The 13,788-nt window shown below is 35.1% G+C and overlaps 1 non-coding gene across 1 annotated transcript; it reads left to right on the top strand.

Moving 5' to 3' along the window:
• Positions 1–6,494: 6,494 nt before the first annotated feature.
• On the top strand, positions 6,495–6,565 carry TRNAG-CCC. Its single transcript has one exon. It is a non-coding gene; the product is annotated as a tRNA-Gly (tRNA).
• The last annotated feature ends 7,223 nt before the right edge of the window (positions 6,566–13,788 follow it).

Below are 13,788 nucleotides of genomic sequence, written 5' to 3'. Positions count from 1 at the left end.
CAACCGTGTGCTTTACGCACGTATGCAGTTCACCGACAACTCCAACCGAACTCTAAATCATGCAACAATATCTCAAAGTGAACAGTGCGACACCAATCAGCGACTCGTTTAAAAAAAAAATTAGTTGAGAGAGAATTTATACATAATGCTCTTTTTTATGTTAAGAAATAGAGTTTGGTTGAACATGAGTTAATTCATTATATTTTGTAGCAGAAAATATGTTTTTCGATTAGCAGATGACCTTAGTAGTTAGATATCCTAACTAAGGAGAAATTATTATGTGCTAATACCGGATGATCCGAAGACCAAATAGAACGCGTCTCGCACTGGCACCGAATAAGAAAGTGATGTAACACGTTCTGATTAGTCTCCGGATGTCGATTGATGTTCCCACTGAAAAAATTTTCCTAACCAAGAGACTGAGATGAGTTGCATTGTTTATGTTAAACATTCAAACTGATTTGCGGCTGTCGCTATTATTCAGCTCTAGAACTCACCTGACATGCCATGACCTTCCTAATCCTTTACAGGGATTAGGGAGCCTAATTTTCTTGTCAAATTTTGATTATAATAGAATTTTAAATTTTAAACTTATTTTGATGTAAATAAAATATATAATTAATTAATTTTAATCAATTTTTATATTACAGTTATCCTGAAATAAATTTAAGAATTTTTAAATTCATTATGATTAAATTTTAATTAAGATATTATCTTTTTGTTGGATGAATTTTTAACATTGATGGTTTTATTTTTTTATTTCTTTAGATGAACTGGCTTATGAAAACATGATGTAGGTAGCTTACTTGCATATACTCATTTTCATAATTCCTTGCCTTTGATGTTGGCATTTGTTATTGACTCGCAAGTATTGTTGCCAAACTTTATGGTTTAAAATATGCCTATCTCATGATAAATAAACCCTATTCTATCCGTTTTGGGATGGTGGTTCTTAAGTGCATTGTTTTATGAAATCAACTAATTTGGTATGAAGAACCAAACTTGTATGGATAGAGTGGACAATTAAATCATTTGGTAATAAAAAATTTGGAAGCTGCTTAAAAAAAAAAGTTAATGAATTTATTGCAGTGACGCAAATGGGTTCCGACAAGATTCTGAAATTTTGGAATTTCGGTTTCGTTTGGAACAACTTTCTTATTGCTTCTTAAATCAACTTTTTAGTACGAAAGTTAAAATTTTTATACTAAAAAATTGCTTTAAGAAGCAGTAAGAAAGCCATCCCAAAATGAGCATTCATCAACTTTTAAAATCTGTGGTCTTTATAATTAGAAGTACTATATTAGTTTGCTATTTGAATAAGGCAAGAATATCCACTGCAGTTGTTTATGGTTGTCTGTGCTTTGGCGGCGCTGAGATACTTTCATGATCACACAGCTTTCTTTAACGAATAGTTGGGGCAAAATAATAGCCTAACCATGCGAGAAATGTATTAATTCTAATCCATGTGAGATAGGAACTTTTATTACGTTCGGTGCAAGGACGTAGAGGAACGTCCGGTCGCAGGTAATTTCTCGTCCAAAAACTAGGTATTTGCTTGGTACAACTAGGTATTATTTGATAATAATGAAGAATATCGTTCTATGAAGACCAAAACCGAGTTATACCGAGTTGTACCGAGAAATACCGAGTTGTACCGAGTTTTTTTGGGAAAAACTCGGTACAACTTTGGTATAACTCGGTATTTGCTCGGTAAAGCCCGGTATAACTCGGTATTGGGTCTTCAAATGATGGTATTCTTCGTTATTGTTTGGTATTGCTCGATATTTGCTCGGTACAACTCGTTTTTTGGCGGGAATTTGCCTCCGACCGAACGTTCCTCTACGTCCAGTCGGAGGACGTAATAATTGTTCGTGAGATAGGCATTTGTCTTATTCCTCTTAATTAGAGGACCAATGGGCTAAAATGTTTCCTGTCATTTTATTTACAGCATGTTATTGCGTTTGACATGTTTCTGTAAAACTTTTTTTTTTTAATATTAGAGCTATTAAATTAAATTGGTCGAGAACTGGTCGAGCCCTCGCGAAGGCCCCGAGTCGAGCCCTCGAGCTCGACCGGCGCGGCCGCCACCTTGCGTGTTCCCCGCGTTGCTCTCGCGCGCGCCCTGCGTCCAGCATCAGGCGTCAGTTCCGCATCGCACGGCCAGTTTCGTCGGCCCCCTGCTGCAGCCGGCCAATTCCGCATCAGTTTCCTGTCCGCGGACCCGAACCCGAAATGGGTCGGGTTCGGATCCAGAAAATAGACCTATTTGCAAAAAATGGGTCGGGTCGACCCGAACCCGACCCGTATCCCGAAATTGACACCCCTAACATTCTTCACGGGTTCACAGATCAGGTCGGGTCAACCCGTAACCCACACGGGTCAGGTTTGGGTTGAAAATTCCAACCCATTTGTAAAACCGGGTCAGATTCGGAGGTCAACCTATTTATGCTCTAGTGAACTCGTGTTGGGCCCAAACCCAATCTGTTGACCCGAATTGACATCCCTACTTGACATACTATGACCTTACCAAAGCTTTATAGGGAGCATTTGCAAGCAAAATAGGGAAATTTCCTCATTGACAGAAGAGATCTGTATATTCTACTGAAATTCAGGCAAATGAGGTGATGTACGATGATATCTTCTTCCCTTTTATCGTTGCAGCACTGAATGAGAAAGATATATATATATATATATATATAAACTTAACTGTGAAGCAAAATAAAATAAAATACAAAACAGAGCTATGAAACAAAATAGAGGCCTAATATTCTCGTCAAATTTTGATTATAATAGAATTTTAAATTTTAAACTTATTTTGATGTAAATAAAATATATAAATAATTAACTTTAATCAATTTTTATATTACAGTTGTCCTGACATTAATTTAAGAATTTTTAAATTCATTCTGATTAAATTTTAATTAAGATATTATTCTTTTGTTAGATGAATTTTTAACATTGATTGGTTTTTATTTTTTATTTCCTCAGATGAAGAGAATTTATATTCATTAAATTTTAAAGCAGTTGCCTTTGAATATGAAATGCCTTTTTTTTAATGCTTATATAGTTATATTGCATGTGTTTGGTTTGAAGGAATTAGAGGGAAACCAAATGTATTTTATTTCATAATTTCTTATTTTAGTGTTTTATTTTATATAATTAATAGGCGATGCATATCTTTTTTCTCACAAAAACTAAAAACTTAAAATTTAATCAATCAAATAAACAAATTATATTTTTCACTGAATTTTTTTAATCAATTAAATAAGTTCAAAATAATTTTTGTTCTATTTTTTTATTATTTTCTTTTCGTTTGTCCCTTGAAAGCTTCGTTTTGAACGGCTTTTTTACTGCTTCTTAAAACAACTTTTTCGTTTAAAAACTAAAATTTTTATATTAAAAAACTGTAACAAAGTCATCCCGAACGAAACCGAAATATGCATCCATGCTTTCCAGACATAAGATAGCCTCCATGTAATCACTTATTGAATTGGTCCAATTTGATTGACCCGTAAGATCAACATCTTTTATTCAACTGGATTGATTGATCGAGCGATGCACGGGTGATTTGGGTATACACTATTAATTATATTTTTCATTAATTAGTTCTAATGAATTCAAAAATAATTAAACATTTAATTTTAAGTTTGGAGAATTAAAATGAAATGAGAATGAATATTCAACTAAGAGAGAGAAAGGACTACTCTATTATATAAAAATATTAACTTGAGAGAGAAAGGACTACTCAAGAATGATTAAAAATTAGTAAATAATTAATTTTTATTTAATGAAATTGATGCTTCTGCCACAAACTTTAACTTGACCACTTTGCATTAATTTAATAGATAATAATGGCTAACAGCTAACAATTTTATAATTGACGTACTCATTCTATTTACATATTATATGCGGGAAGGAAAAAAAATTTATTTACAAATCACATAATTTTTATTTTTAGTATTACAAATCTCTTCTAGTTAAAATGAAAAATTCTCGGTTTTAATTTATGAAATTGCATTACTATTATTGTAAAAATTATAAAAATTTGCATTTCTGTTTGGGATATCTGGAAGGCCTTATATTGGCCAAAACATAGCGGTTTTGATAAATTTATTTGTGTAAGGCATTATATAATTAATCAGGGACTAATAAGCCAATTATGATTCCTAACTAAATATTTAATAATAAATATATATAACGACATACAGAGGCCTCCTACAATAAAAATTTATTTTGCATTCCCAAAATTTTATGGGCCACTGTCTATAGGGTAGGGTTATAAGTAGGGGTGTCAAAATTTAAAATGACCCGAAAATCTAACTCGAATCCGATCCAAAAATTTTGGGTTCGGGTTAGGAATTTCGACCCTTTTGTAAAACCGAGTCGGGTTTACCTGAAAATCCGAAATCAAACCGGTTTGACCCAGACCGACAGTTTCCCACTTAGTAGAGTCATCCGTTACGTCATTCATCACACCACCCGGCTCAATCACATCTATCGCAGTCACGTCCGTCACAGTCGTGTCTATCATCGGCCATTGCCGCCGTTGAGCCGCCTTTGCATCAAGTGGCTCAAACTACAGAGCCCGGTCCTTTCGCCGTCACTGACCGCTACCCTCGCACACCCATAGTCTGCTACCCTCGTTGTCACGTCAAGTAGCTCAAGCCTCCCCTCTATGACCACCGTCGGGTATGTTCGCTACCCTCGCACGCCCTCGTTGCTCACCGTTGTCTGACGTTGTCATCAAGCTAATGGCAGAATAAATCTGGTCGTCCCGCAACCAGTCATTGCCGTCGAAACCGCGTGAGGCGGGTTGTATCAGGTTGGTCCATACCTGATGCGGGTCTGACTGTGTGACATGTTTGTAAAAATGGGTCATATTTGGGTCGCATCGAATAGAAGTGGGTCACTATCGGGTTCGACCCGGAGCCGACCTGCAACCATTTTTTGACATCCCAAGCAGTAAGTTCTAACTGATAGATATTCAAAGTATATAAATACTAATCATATAGTTGATTTAATAAAAAAAATGTAATTTATAAATGTACTTTTGAACTCATGAGCACAACCTAAAGTCAAGCTCGCGCAAAGCTCAACATCAAGCCTTATAAAATCAAATCTCATAATATAATTCATAAATTATCGGGCAAAATTCATATTGAATAAACAAAAATGGGGCTCATGAGGCTTCTCTAGTAAAGAAAAAGATGTAGCCATTGAATTCTAAATCTTTTAAGTTGAGTTTAGATCAAACATACCAATTATGGATCTTAGCTCATCTCTATGAAATAAAAAGATAGCAAAATCAAGAACCCTTCTTATGAATGTTCATGCCAAGCAAAAGATCCATAAGTCCCATCAATCCTTAAAGCAAATTAGAGACCTTCCCTCAAAGTCTAGGCCCAACCCATTTCAAAAATATTGAGCCCCACTTACTCTTATAAATCAAATCATATAAAACCAAATATCAAATATTTGTTCTCATGACCCTTCAATTAAGGCTTCATTTGGGATGGCTTTCTTACTGCTTCTTTCAATATTAGAAAGCTGCTTTAAGAAACAATAAGAAAACCGTCTCAAACGAAGCCTAAATTGTGCTCCAATTTAGAGCTTAGACCAAATAATGATTTATAATTCGAGGCACTTTATAGAATTATTCAAATATCCTCTATCACGTAGATAATAATCATAATTGTCACCTTCGAGTACTTTCATGAGTCAAATGTTCAACCTTAAAGACTAATCAAACTCCCCAAACAATGTAACATCTCGATCCTCGAAATACTAGATTCACAAAATTGATTTAAGATAACAAAATTATAAGAACTTACTACATTCCAATCCTTTCTCCCCACAATATACTTAAACTTGAATGATCATTCTGAAACATAATGATATCTTTAATTGAGAGTGTTTTTGAACATTGGTCATTTTATTACATCCAGTGAATGTACGCTCCTCTACGTTCGATTTTAGACCAAAACAGCGCAATACCAAGTACCGAGTTGTACCGCGTTTTTTCAAAAAACTCGGTATTGCGCTGTTTTGGTCTAAAACCGAACGTAGAGGAGCGTACGTTCACCGGATAAAATAAAAGTTCTTAATGGTGAGGGATTGACACATTGAGAAATATGATCATAAAGGAATCTCTTAAAAAGTGAAAAGACTCTTTAAAAAAAGAATAAAATAAATCACATCATAAGCTTGTTTCTAGATTTTAAAGCCCTTAATTAAGGTAAAATTCTCTTAATTTCAAAATAACTTTTTTAAACTTGAATCTCTCAATGAATTATAATTATAAAATAAAAAGGTAGGAATATAATTTATCTTACTTTGATTATATTGAATCCAAACCAATTTAAGTTATTTAATGTGGATGTCTTCTTTTTTTCTTCATAGAATTATTTTATTTTTTGTTGCATATTTACGTCATCAGAAATAGTTATTAAATGATTTAATATTTATTACCTCTTCTTCATCTCCCGAGCAAGTCGGCGCATCTGGTGTAGTGGTATCATAGTACCCTCCCACGGTACTGACCGGGGTTCGATTCCTCGGATGCGCAGTTATTTTAAAATTTAATATTTTAAAAATTTTAAATTGTGAAATATGCTGTTATATTTTAGATAATATAAATTTTAAATTATAAGATTGTTCAAAAAGATTATATTTTAAAAAGAACAAGATTCATTATTTAAAATTTTCAATATATTAAAACTTATATTTTTCTTGTTTGGCACTGGCATCCACCAGCTGCCAACCCCGAATAGGTGTTTGGCGACATGACTAATTCTTGACTGACCTAGAAGAGGCACCCACCCCAGAAACCTTATAGCACCCACTTGATTGGGCCTCACTCAAGAGACGTTGCTGCTTGAGAGGAATTGAGCATGTTTTTTTTTTTTTTGAATAAATTGAGGTTGGAAATCGTACTCGTCCACCAACCAAGTTGAGCATCGGTATGTAAAGTTATCAAATTAATATATTGCTTATATAGTTATTCATAAGGTTTAGAAAATCAGATCGGACCGGCCGGTTGAACAGTGAACCGATTGGTCGGTCTGTTCCGTTAACACATGGAATCAGTTTTGAAGCGAACCAGATAAAAATCAGGTGCTCGGTTGGTCGGACCGGCGAACCATAGAACCGGCGCCGATTAAAAAAATGGAGGATTTAAGCCTTTGATTGTAAATCAAACGACGAGCAAACAAACATAAGAAAAAACCTAAAGATGTAAGAACAAGCCGCCATAACTAATTTATTGCGTTTGAGAGAGGTCTTTGTTCCATCGTTCGTCTCCCCATGAGCGCGGTTGATTGACGAACTCGTCGATAAAGTGTGTAGTACTGCTATAGTTCGTGTGTGCAGTTTCGTCGCCACTGCCGGCACATATAAGTTTTTTTTTTTTAACCCAATGTCATCGCCGCTTGATCGCGGTGGTATGATGTTCATTCATTTTTCTATGAAGCTATTCTCACTAATACCAAAGCCATATTTCCTTTGACAGATTATATCCTAGTGCTTTGGACAAATTCAATAAAAAATTATTTACACTAGACATATGACCCTTAATCAAAATTTCTGCTTTGATTTTCAAATCAAAGCTGCAATTCTGTTTTTATTTCATTAGAACAACTTAACAAGTTTTTGATCGGAACCCTAAGTTGAAAGTCTTAGCTTCATTCATTTGGAAAGATTCTCTAACATTTGAATTTTCAGTTTAAAAAAAAAAAAAAAAAAAAACTTGTATTGTTGTATTTTTTTTTTTCTTAAAATGATTACATTGTGTACATTTGGGCTCAAAATGCATTACATGTTTGAATAGTATTACGACTTCTACTCAAGGGAGTGGCTTCCTTCTTACAGAAATTTAAGAGCTCGATGGACGACTTCATCACTTTGAATATTTTAATCAAGATGCATTTTTTCTCTTATTCTTCGTATGACTATTTATGTAGCCAATTATGTGACGCATAAGCCTCAACCCAAATTTTATAAGCAGCGATTTGAGGGGTGTACTCAGTTGACGCAAAATCTCCCTCTAAAATTCGATTCTCGCTCTCTGTGCATTAATATGTTTGATGCAATTCTGCCTTGCTTGCTTTTGTCACAACATCATACTTCGTCTTAATAGTACCAAGAGCAACAACTATCCTTCAACCAGTGCTTTTCATACTAATTAGTATCAACGTAACCATGATATTTAAACATAGGTTTCGTTTGGGATGACTTTTTTGTTGCTTCTTAAAACAGCTTTTTAATATAAAATTTTTAATTTTTATACTATAAAGCTACTTTAAGATACAGTAAAAAGATCATCGTGAACGAAACCATAGTCTTCTTGAAATATAGAGCATAAAGAAGATTATTTTTGCATCCAATTATGAGAAGGGCAAGTCTTCTGTCACCAGTAGTGTAAGTAGCATCCACAACTAGTGTAAGAAGCATTCTGATTGAAATTTTGACTGACTTTGTCTTATACCTCATGTTGTCATCATGTCATTTATTTTTGCACATTCATCTTTGTAAGTTGTAGTGCATGACTGTGATTAATTTTTATGAGAACTACATTCATTATGATATTAGCTTAGTTGTTTTTCAAATTCATTTTTAAAAAGAGCTCTTTTAATTATTTTTTATATTTTTTTTTCTTTTTTTTTATTATGTGTTAAGTTTAAATTTCGGTCACATAATTTATAATAATGGCATTATTATTATGATAATTTTATTTTTTTTAATAAAATTAGTATTTATTATGTCATCCGGTTCAACCCCGATTCGATCGGTCGAATCTTAAACCTCTCTTTCTCATGGTTTGTTACTTTGTTATCCGGTTCAGATTTCACAACCTTGCTTATCTAAACATAACTAATAGTTATTAAAATCATAAAATATAAAACTTATTTTTATTAGATTACAATGAACATAGGGGTGTCAAAACTTGACTCGACCCAAAACCCGACTTGGACTCGACCTAGAAAATTCCAAGTTTGAGTCAACCCATTTGCTATATGGGTTAGGTTTGGGTTCGAGATTCCGACCCATTCATAAAACAATGTCGTATTTCGATTGACTCAGAAACCCAAAATTAACATGAAATGATCCATATGCACGTGAATATACCCTATATTACGCGAACCTGCCCTCCACAGCGTTGCATCCAGCGCTTGATCCCAGACCAATCTATGGACTCTCGATCCTGGACCTGCGAACCCGCCCTTCATATTATTGTATCTACTTGCGTCTCTCCTATTTCAGTATCCCTACGCGTCCATCCATCACTTGCCATTGAGCGTCGACCTCGCAATTGCTCATGCCTCTTGCTCTTTGTGAGATGAAATTTGAAGATGGACATCATGTTGAACACGGATTAGACATAACGCACCGCGTCAGGACTCTTGATCCTAAACTTGTGATCCTGTCCTCCGCAGCATGCCAGCACTCCATCCCTGACCACACAGTGCCACCGACTCAGCTAGTAGCCCTCAAGTGTCTGAACCTGCGCCGCTCTCCGCACGCAAAATCAGGTTTGCAGGTCGGGTCTGATCAACCCGGTAACCTACACAGGTTGGGTTAGGGTTGGACTTCATAACCCGTTTGCAAAGCTAGATGAATTTAGGATCAACCCATTTGGACCCATATCAATTCAGGTTAGAATTGAATTCAACCCATTGACTAATTTTGTCATTCCTAGTCGAACCAAATCGAGGGATTCTTTTAGTGGTCCAGCTCGCTAACTTCCAATTTGGAAGTTTCCCGTATTACAGCTTCTGCATTGACTTACGAACATATTAAAAATTATTGACGTTGTTCGGCTCCACATTTTAAAGTTCCGTAGCTGTAAAAGAGCTTCTTTTGAGGTGTTATCTGAAAATTTTCCGAAAAAAAAAAGGTGTTGGAGCGTCACCCATTTCGTCCTTGCCCGTCGGCTATAGGCAATGACGTCATCAATTAGGCTGTCAATTAACTTAATTGCGTGGAACAGAATAATACTTTATTCATTAATTTATTTATGGGATTTTTACGTACATAACATCTGAAATTATAAAAAATATATATCCAATATCCAAATCATCTTATTTACTTATAGACCACTTAAAATTCCAGTTTTCATCTATTCTCTAATGCCGTTTAAGCCCTGCTGAAAAAGCCCTATCCTTGCATCATCTTCCCTTTGGTCATGAGAGACGGAGAGAGTGTCCTTGTTATCGAAACCCTTGCCTTCTCCATCACACGTCATCTTCCCTTCGGCCGTGAGAGAGTGTCCTCGCCGTCTAAACCCTTGCCTTCTCTATCGTGTTTGAAGGTTTCGCACACGTCGCATCTTCCCTTGGCCTTGCATCTTCTTCTTCGTGCTCGAAGATCGATTGGCAAGGTTTGCTTGTCATGTTTTCCATTTCATGAATGAAGTATGATTTTGATTTTTTTTTTTTTTCACCGTAAGTAAATATGATAGTTTGGATGTTGGATATGTATTTTTTATAATTTGAGTTGTTATGTATGTAAAAATCTCTTTATTAATTTATTTGCTCATATCAAAGTTAAAAATGATCTATTTACTTATCTAATTTTGATTTTTTAGTTAAAAGTTTTGACTATCAAATAAAAGATTTTGAGTTCTATCTCATATATCTATGAGTTTGAGTAATAATTACCTAAAAATTTAAAAAAAATACACTTTTTTTTTAAATTTCTTTCGAATTTTTTTATCAACCTTTTTAATAAATAATTAGAATTCAATTAGTATTATCATATTTAAACATGAGCTTAGACGATCTCTAATTTGAGCTTGAGATCTCATGGCTAAATAAGTTTGACAAACAAGCTCATTAATAAGTCAAATTTGAATCCACTCTCCCAATGTTATATGTAATTTTTAAAATATATAAATTTAATACAATAACCTAAAATAAATAATCTAATAATCTATTGAGAAATATCTATAATCCTCATATGACATGTCACATTAGTTTTTTGAAAGGTTAAGCAAAAGTGGGTTTTCCTTGATGGCTAGGGTTTTCCTCCGTCTTCCTCTTCTCTCTGTGGCCCTGTGGGTATTCTCTTCATAATTTTTCTCGTTTTTCTTTCGTTTTCTCTCCCTTGTTCATTATCCTGGTGGTAATGGTTGTTAATCAGCTCATTGACCCAGATTTTCTGGACGGTAAGACCAAATCGCGTTCTTTCCGGGAGGTTTTGTATGGATCTTTTTCCCCTCTTGAATTTCAAAATCACCTCTCGCAATGGTCTTCCTTATGTTAGGATTTCTGATGACGAGATGTTGGCCCGACTGCTCCGTTTGAGTTTGCGTTGGTTGGGAAATTTACTGGTCGTCGTCCGACACTTGATTCTAGTTGTAACTTTTTTTTTTCTAGCTTAAGTTAAATGGAGTTTTTTCTGTTATTGTGCTTAACTCTAAGAATATTTTGACTAAACTGATGTACGACCTAGACTACTGTAGGGTTTTTTCTCATCGTTCTTACTTCGTTAACAATTACTATATGAAGTTGTTCGAGTGGTCACCCCAATTTGACATCAATGTTGAATCTCCTGTCATCCCAATCTGATTTCTTTCCCAAATTTGCATCCGCACCTTTTCTCCCCTCGTGTGCTTCACGGTCTTGGATTTTTGTTTGGTCGTCCCTTGTGTACCGATAGTGCTACTACTATTGCGACTAGACCTTCAGTCGCCCTCATTCTTGTGGAGTTGGATATTACTAAGCGGTTTCTGGACAAAGTATGGCTTGGTCTAAGAAGATGGGTTATATTCAGCAGGTGGAAATTGAAGATTTTCCTTTTTATTGTTCTCATTGCAAAGCTTTGGGTCATTCTAATGCTGGTTATTTGATTTTACATCCCAATTTAGCTATTAATCCCATTCCTCCTACGGTTTATGTAGAAGTTTTACCTGAGCTGCCTAAGGTTGTTTATGAGAGGAATTTTACTGTTCCTGAGGTTAATTTACATGTTAGTGTTCCTCCTGTATGTGAGGCTGGGTCATTCTAATGCTGGTTATTTGATTTTACATCCCAATTTAGCTATTAATCCCATTCCTCCTACGGTTTATGTAGAAGTTTTACCTGAGCTGCCTAAGGTTGTTTATGAGAGGAATTTTACTGTTCCTGAGGTTAATTTACATAATAGTGTTCCTCCTGTATGTGAGGCAATTTTGCCTGTTGGGTATGTAGCCCTATCTCATGATGTGGTTGTTCATCTGAATGGTAATGATGTTTAGGGCTGCAAGCGAACCAAACGTTCGACGAACTACTCGTTGTTCGGTTCGATTAAAGCTCGTTCGTGATCGTTTAATTAACTAACAAACAAACTAGAACAATATTTTAAATACTCGATTCTTAAATAAACAAGCTTGAACACTAATGTGTTCAGCTCGTATGTGTTCGCGAACAACATCAGTTGATGTTCATGAACAAGCTCGATAAAAAGCTCGATTCGAGTTCGATTAAATATAAAAACTTTAATTATACCATAATATAATATAATTATTTTTTATTAATAAATTTTAAAGTAATAAAATATTATAACATATGTTCATATAAATTAATCATATTTTCATTTTAAATATACAACTGCTTTTATTTTAGAAATTTCATTTCATGAACAAGAAATATTTCATATTTGTCCATGTTTGTTAGATTGTTTGTTTAGAATGTTCATGAACAAATTTAATGTTTGCTTGTTCAATAAATTGTTTGCGAGATATGTTCACGAACATAGCTCGTTTAAAGCTCGATAAGCACTAAACAAACGAACATGAACCAAACATGAACACCCTTAAATTAAACGAACCAAACATGAACACAAATAATAAAGCTCGAATCAAACACGAACCAAACATGAACAAGCTAATGTTAAACAAACACAAACATGAACACTCACATACTCGGCTCGGCTCGGTTCGTTTGCAGCCCTAACCAAAATTTTAAACTTTGGCTTACATAGTAAATTATTAATCCTATATTTATTTCCAAATACTCCATTAATGATAGGTAATTGTTTCAGTCCAACGGCGCCGTTAAGCCTCTGATGGACGGCGTTGATTGAGTTATCAACCTCGTTTTCATCTTTCCTTTCTTGTCTGCAACTCACATGGAGTGGAGTCGACGCCAAGCTTGGCACTTTCTCTCCCTCTCAGTTTCCGCGATATAAAAAAAATCCCTTTTTTGGAGCAATCTCTTGGTTATTGGCATTGTAGAAATTCCCAACAGGTCGCGTGCCGGACTTCTAACGGAAGAACAGGAAACCTCTATCGCAATACTCTGGGGACTTGGAAAGTGAGAGCAAATCTGTGGATTTTGATTGCTCCTGTTTCCTTATCGACGATGATTTTTTGTTAGGAGGAAGAGAGGAGGGATATGAGCGGAGAGCTTCTGTGGAATTCGTACGGCATTAATTAAGTGATGGCTGCCATTGCAGCGGCTGCATCATCATCAGGGATGAGCGAGTCTGTGTTCAGAGTCGAAACTACGCCCCGGCTGGCCCAATGGCGGATCGAAACTCTCTCGAATTTCTCCTTCCGCAAGTCCGATCCCTTCAAGATCGGCCTTTGGAATTGGTTCTCGTTCTCACTAACCCTTACTTAGTTTCGATCTGATTTAGGGCTTTATTTCTTAGATGAAATGAAATTATTTCTTATTACAGATCATTTCTTCTATTTTTATTTTCTTTTTTGGATGGATATATCTTCGTGTGGTTTCTTTTTTCTGGCGATGAATGCTTAAGATTTTTTTTTTTTTTTTGGGGCACCAGTTTTTTTTTTTTTTTTTTTTTTAA

This window comes from Dendrobium catenatum, unplaced genomic scaffold (assembly GCF_001605985.2).
Source record: "Dendrobium catenatum unplaced genomic scaffold, ASM160598v2 fragScaff_scaffold_1284, whole genome shotgun sequence".
NCBI classification, from domain to species: Eukaryota; Viridiplantae; Streptophyta; class Magnoliopsida; order Asparagales; family Orchidaceae; genus Dendrobium; species Dendrobium catenatum.
This window is presented reverse-complemented; position numbering and strand designations above follow the sequence as displayed.